The 7,588-nt window shown below is 36.2% G+C and overlaps 1 long non-coding RNA gene across 1 annotated transcript; it reads right to left on the bottom strand.

Moving 5' to 3' along the window:
* Positions 1 to 435: 435 nt before the first annotated feature.
* Positions 436 to 6,423, bottom strand: LOC145688909 (uncharacterized). The gene is made up of 2 exons (XR_014132016.1): positions 6,394 to 6,423; positions 436 to 944 (listed from the first exon to the last, which is right to left on the bottom strand). It is a non-coding gene; the product is annotated as an uncharacterized LOC145688909 (long non-coding RNA).
* Positions 6,424 to 7,588: the final 1,165 nt, after the last annotated feature.

Here is a 7,588-nt window from a genome sequence, read left to right as displayed (position 1 = left end):
AAAAGGATTGAAGTTTAGACATCCATTTCAAGAAACAATTGTTGGCAATCCTTTTCCTATCTTAAAAATAATAAATCCAATATAGCCGCTTTGTAAATTGGCACGCGATGATTGTGAAGGCTCTAATTTGCAGTCTGAACCTCGCAACATCACATAAGACACCCCAACGTACATAGACGGCGTGGCCACATACCAGTAGTAGCAGTGGAACACCCTGAAGCATTCTGTGTGTAAATAAGATTTTGAGTTAATAATAATAATAATAATAATAATAATAATAATAATAATAATAATAATAATAATAATAATAATAAAATCAGCTTAAAATTATGAGAGCAAGCTAACATTATGTAGTTATAATTTACACTGTACACTATAATAAATATACATCTATATAAGTTTATATCGGTTAGTAGTTAAATAAAAATATAAATGTACACTATTCTGGCATTATTTATTTAAATACTCTTCAGCAGCATCTTCATGCTGCTCGTATTATTTGTTTCTATACATTAAGAACAATCTTCTCAAATATCACATTAAGAACAATCTTCAACACTTGTTCTAGAAAATTATGTCACTGACACTAATTAAAAAAAAAATCAACAACAATATTTATGTAAAATATGTTGCTGAAAATATGTTCTACAAATCTACGGCGCATGGGGAATAGATCTTTTCACGAAATGTCACTTTTTGCAACTTTCAAGAAATATCACATTGTTGAATAACCAGAAAACGTATTTGCTTCTTTATAATGTCACTTTTGATTACCACAACTAACTATAAATTCGACGCTGCGAATTGTCAGTTAAAGTTCTGTGGAACTGCAGCTGAATTCTTAACTGATCTTCTTGTTCGTCTCTGTATGACATGTTGAAGCCAAATCCCAATAATCTACGCGATCTCATCGTTAGTTACGTTTCTCTTGTGTTACACAGTTTCTGAAAATAAAAATAATAGGCAGCGTTTAATAACATAATAACAGCAGGGAATGATTAAAGATCAATTATTACATCTTAAACTTACAAAAATATTTAAAATGTTTGTGTAGGACCTACAGCAGCTTGTGAAGACAATATTGTGTTACAAAAGTAACATCCTGAAGAAAATGTAAACGGCAAGGAAGACAACAGCTTCAGCTGAAAGTGACATACCTCAGACTGTAGCTTACTTACGGACGTTGTAACATGTTGAAGCGGTCACACATTTTTTTTAAAAAGTATAGCATCTTATAAATATTAAACCTATTAAAAAAAAAATTGAAAACATGTGGCAGCATTTGAGTTGATGAAGAACTAGCGTCTCATTCCGAATGCTCTGATCTCAAATCTGGACCCGATCATCCTTTTTCCCTCAGTCGTACCAGGTGAATGCCGAGGTGGTTACTAAGGCCTTGATGACCGCTACCTTGCTTGATTTCTTTCCCCACGGAGCAGGCCATACATATTATTTTGCCTTATACAAATGAATAATTTTGATACGTTGCATTGCAAAGAATACAAAAAATCGCGAATATAGGAATGAATCATGAAATGCTCAAGAAAACTACCAACATGACAGAACAATTCAGTAAAAGGATGAAATGAAAGGTAAGGGGAAAAAACAAGGAATGTCCATGTGTGTGCTTTATTGGGTACTTTGTCCTATGAGATGGTGACTTTTGGTACTATTTGCCTGTATATATATATATGCATCCGTAGATGTAAAAATATCTATGTAAAAACAGGCAAAAGATTTGATTAAGCCTATGCCTTTTTACGAGGTTTTCAATATTAAAACACCGTTTTCTCAAAAATACAATTTTGTGACATTCCTTCTATTTTCCCCTTACCCTTCAAATATACTCTATACATGTTCAACTCTCTCTTCCACGGACACTTAAATGGAACGTGTGACTTGAAGATGGGAAAATTGCGCATTTTGCTAAAATAAGGATTTTCAAAGTGTTTTGAATGTTATAACAGCGCTTGTAGTACATGCTTTTGGGAAATAAAGTTTACAGGAAGATGATTCTGAGAAGTATTCATGGCACAATAGTATGTATTTAAAGCGAAGAAAAAATAAAAAGGGCGCCAGAAAGGTTTTTTTTTTTTTTTACAAGAATTTAAACATAGTGTATCCCTCTTCAAATGACAACTTCTTTGATTCTTTCCACTCTGAATCTAAGGTACGGCTTTTTTAATGCATTCAGTGCATTCACAACTTTATAAAGGTCTTACGTTGAAAAAAATGGAATCTTTAAGTTTAACGTCCCACGGTTATGCGGTTAGGCTAAAGGAGATGGTGATAATGAGAAATGAGTGAAATGGTGGAATGAAGAAAGTGGGAGGAAACGGGAGAACCCCGAGAAAACCCACGAGCACGGTATTTGCCACCACAAAGTCCACACGGCGCGAGCTGGGATCGAACCAGGGACCCCAAGCACTGGAGGTGAACGCTCTACAACTGAGCCACCGCGCCCTCGGTCTTACGTTGAATGTTGTATATCTTAGCGCGAAAGCAACTAATTCGCCCAAGGAAAGTCCAAAATCTAATAAGAACCACTTCCAATCACTTGATCACCTTAATTGCACCAATAATATACCAACGAAAAGCTCAAAAACCTAGGTGGGTTTTTCCGGGCTGGGCCCAATTGGGCAAACCCTGAACACAATACAATACACACACACACACACATATATATATATATATATATATATATATATATATATATATATATATATATATATATATATATATATATATATATACGCAAATCGCAAAAGAATAATTGTAATCTTTCGGCAAATCTAGTCTGATGGCCCCCTTTAATTTTATATATGCCAGGTGAAATATTTACATGTCGAGCGGCACGCCAATAGTAAACCTGCAGGCAGAATTAGGTAATACTCAAGCAGACTGTTTTACCAAATTTTGACGCATTTCTTGCATCTTCCGGTTTCTTTTTGCAGAACATGCACTAAACGAAAAGAAATCCTTAAGTTTAATATCCCACGATCATGTTGGTTAGGCTAAAGGAGACGGTGATAATGAAAAATGAAGAAAGTGGGAGGAAACGGGAGAACCCCGAGAAAACCCACGAGAAAGTCCACACGGCACGAGCTGGGATCGAACCAGGGACCCCAAGCACCGGAGGTGAACGCTCTATCACTGAGCAACCGCGCCCCCCTATGTACTAAATGAGGAGCTCTAAAAGAAAAAGCGAAACAACTTCTATTAGGTGGGCAGTAAAAAAGCACGCATGCTATCTGAGTCAGGGCAGAAGCACAGCAGGGGGGCACGCATAAACGAGGATGGTGCAAAACATTTACAATATTTGTAATTATTCTTATCTTCAAAAACACTTAATTTCGATCCTAAAAAAAAAATACCTTTCACAGCTAATACACAAGTGTTACACCGCCTTTCTTTCTTACCTTTACGACAGAAAATAGTGTATGTAGGGCTATTGCCTCTGTTCTGAATTTTTCTTCTTGAATAAATCTTTTCCACACTTTGCGCAGTTGATTTTACGCGCTTCACCATACCATGACTGTAGAAACTTTATAATCCTTCTCTCTTTATTACACAATTCTTTTAAAAAAAAAAAAAAGTTTACATTACGGCCATCGCAGATGTTCACAACTGACGTATGAACCGGAAATTCCCGCCGCTTACTTCTACCCTATTTGCATTCAAAATCCATTTCAATAAGCTGTGCAATGACAGAAATAACATACATTCACACTCTCATTCCTTCACGAAAAATATTTCACATCATATTTTATCTATAAATTTTGTTCTCGGCGTAAACGTCTGCTCGAGAGAACCCAAGAATTATTATAACCCACTGGTGTATTTAAGGGGGGCTTCCGGGCTTAAGCCCCTTGAAATTGTACTTACTATATTAAAGTAAATGAATTATCTTGGAGAACAAAGTTAGCCAAGCCCTTCTCCCGTGAAAAAAAAAGTCGTAAATACGTCATTAAAATGGTAATATACGCGCAATTATCCCGTCACCAAAATAGAAATGTACGTGCCTACTCCCTTCGGAAGCATCCCCTCGGCCCCCCCCCCCGCCTTCACCCTCCCTGACTCGGTTAGATGGCATTCGTGCTTTTTAGTAGCCCCGTAACACAGATTGGTTTGTATTTTTTGGGCTTCTTATCCACACATCAGGAATCAGTATAAATACGCAAATCGTAAAAGAATTGTAATTTTTCGACAATTAATTCTGACGGTCGCCTTGAATTTATAAGTGAAAAATTTATACGTCGCTTGGCGAAAATCATTAAATAGACAACAAGAAGGAAAGTAGCGAAATAATTATATTTCACTAAGTATTTCGAGCAGTGCTTCTTCCAGACTTGTCTTTGGGAGGGCAGTGGCTCCCCGGAGCAGACCAAAATAATACGTTTATAATAATAACTAGAATAGCACGAGCAATGCCCCCGGAACATTACTTTTGAAAGAAACACTGCTTTCGAGTGGCACACCAGAAGTAAAACTGCACGCAGAATCATTATAACCTGTCATAAAAATGGTAATGTACGCATCTTTTTAAACTCTTTACTTTGAACAAGGCAGTGATATTATGTCAGTACATAGTATTGCCGAATGAGCATTAGCGAAAAATGAAATGAAATGAAATCTTTTAGTTTTACGTCCCACGATTATGCCGGTTAGGCTAAAGGAGACGATGATTATGAGAAATGAATGTAATGGTGAAATGAAGAAAGTGGGAGGAAACGGGAGAACCCCGAGAAAACCCACGCACACGGTGTTTGTTCACCACAAAGTTCACTTGGCTGGGGCTGGGATCGAACCCGGGACCCCAAGCACCACAGGTGAGCATTAGCGAGTGAAGGCGGGTTAGAGTCCCGCAGGGCACGTTGTTTTCTCTTTCCTTCTTGGGAACTGTAACTGCAGAAACCGGTTCAGATCAATTGGTCATTGTCACTGCCTTGACTAAAGTAAAGACTTGCCCGCATATTTTCCCTTTGGAAGCATCCCCTCGCTCCTGCTGACCTCCAACTTCGCAATGCTCTGACTCAGACAGTATTGGTGCGGGAAGCTTCTAGAACACAGGTCCCCCATATAGGTTAATAGATGTTTCTTTTCTGTATCAAAGTAAAATATTTAATTCACATAGTATTGCCGAGCGAGCGTTAGCAAGTGAAGGCGGGTTAGAGCCCCGCAGGGCACGTTGATTTCTGTCTTTATTACAGATAAATGGGAAGAGGAACCTGTGTTCTACATCCCTACACGTAGTACAGGCTGATTTATATTTTTTGCACTGTAGTTTTTACGTCATACATCCGCAACGTATATATATACGCAAATCATAAAAGAATAACTATACTTTTTCGACAATTACTTCTGACGCTCCTTTTGAATTTTATCTATTCCATGTGACGTATTTCAAATCGCCTAGCGCAAATCTTTAGGAGACAATAAGGCTTGTGTATAGCCCGCTCCCCCCAGTTCTTTGTCACCGGAACTGGAAGAGTCAGTACTACTACTACTTATATCGAGAACAGAACCAAACCAACCCCTGCGGGGCTTCTAACCCGTTCCTACTACTATTGCTACTAACTACCACCACTACTACTACTATTGCTACTAACTACTACTACTACTGCTACTATTACTACTACCGCTACTAAAGCTACTACTACTACTTATACTAAAGCTTCCTTACCGCAAGATTTACATCTTAAATCTTTATAACATGCGATTCCGATTCATTATGAACTAGTATGAATCGTTAGAATCACTATGATTCGTTAAAAATCATTGGGGGGAGCGGGCTATACTCAATCCGACAATAAAAAGAAAATTATTAAAAGAATCTATTTTTCAGCAATTATTTCGACTGGTGAGCCAAAAGTAAACCTTCACGGTATTTTATGTATAGAGATGAAAAATAGAAATCTAGCATCCCATACCTTTATTAATTTGTAAACATAAATTTCTCGATAATACATAGTATACATGAGAACACCCTGATCTGCGTTTCTTGTGTTCTATTACCATTTCTACATGAAATACCATAAATTTTCTACGTAGTGCAATATAAGAAGTACCCATGTGCACAAGACATGCGATATGCCTTAAATCCCCCCCTCCACACACACATAGTCATAGATAAAGTACAAGGGCACTACATATGCAGATATGCAGATATAAAGAACAGGTACGTTCTTTTTTTATTTTCGTATCAGTCGATAAGTAAATAAAAGTCGCTTTGTTACCCCCTTTGTAAGTTCGTACATACTCAATGAATAATCCCTAAAAGTATGAGCGTCCTGCTTATTCGGGAACTGATGCAGCTTCATGTATACTATACAGACACTCAATCACTTATAAAGACAATAAAACTAAATTATTTTATGTAATCGTTATACTTACCGACTTTTCTTGTCTTTCTTTCTTTCTTCTCCACTATTAACAGAGTTGAAGTGTGCCTCCGACTTCGGAAAAGTCTTCTTTAATTTCAAATCACTCATTAACTGATTAAAATTGGGTATATTACCAACTTTTTAAGTAGGTAGATATTCAATGAATAATTCCTGGCTCCTTAACTATAACCCTTTTTCTATATAAAGATATCTTCTTCAACATGACTGAATATAGTGAGATTTATTTTATTTTATTTATTTATTTTTTAAATATTCCTTCTTGTCTTGACTTGTGAATTCAACATAGCGCGCAAGGAATGCTGGTACCTTTGATAAACAAATGACGGTTGATGTAGCGATGCTAATTAGCAATCTCACACACTGGATATCATAAATTTCAAATTTTTAACAAATATATTTCTTTGGTGCTGCTATAATTAGTATAATGATTGGTAATAATGCTACTACGATACTCTCGTGAGAGAATTTATTCAACATTCGATAAAATATTCTGCAAATAATTCTAAAATATTACATGAAAATATTTCATTTCAGTTACAGGACAAGATAACAAACACATTTCCATACAAAATTAATAGGAGTTTTAAAAATATTTCTTATCTTACGAACGAATTTATTTTTAAAATATTCGAAATATTTTAAAAATTATATTTCATATGTTTTCTTGTAACAATAGAAAAGAATGTAAATGACATGTTGGAAAACATTTTATTCTGTTTATAGGCCTATTCTGTTTCCTTTATCATGTATGTAAAACATTTTTTGTGTTACTTAGAAAACATTTTCTCTCTCAACTAGGGGTAAAAGTACGGGGGGACGCCACCCCCACCTCGAGAAAATATATACGGCGTCTACCCAGTTCCTAAAAAAAATTACAATGGGCAAAGATAGGCAGGGTGAACGACGTGACGTCATCCGCTACCTACCGTCCCCCAACCTTTTCAGATCCACTTTTACCCCTGCTCTCAACATTGAAAACATATTACATTACATTCAACACAATATTTCTATTACAATTTGTGAAAATTTTCCATACATTATTTTCCTACTAACGTTCTAAACATGCACATCCTGTTCAGTGGCATATTTACGATTTTGTTTTGTGGAGGGAATCTTTGCTAACTTTATTCCTGAAAATGTGAAAATTGTGCAGGATATTTCATTTACTTTAATATAGTAAAACA

Source organism: Thermobia domestica, chromosome 7 (assembly GCF_964235325.1).
Source record: "Thermobia domestica chromosome 7, izTheDome1.hap1.1, whole genome shotgun sequence".
Lineage (NCBI taxonomy): Eukaryota > Metazoa > Arthropoda > Insecta > Zygentoma > Lepismatidae > Thermobia > Thermobia domestica.
This window is presented reverse-complemented; position numbering and strand designations above follow the sequence as displayed.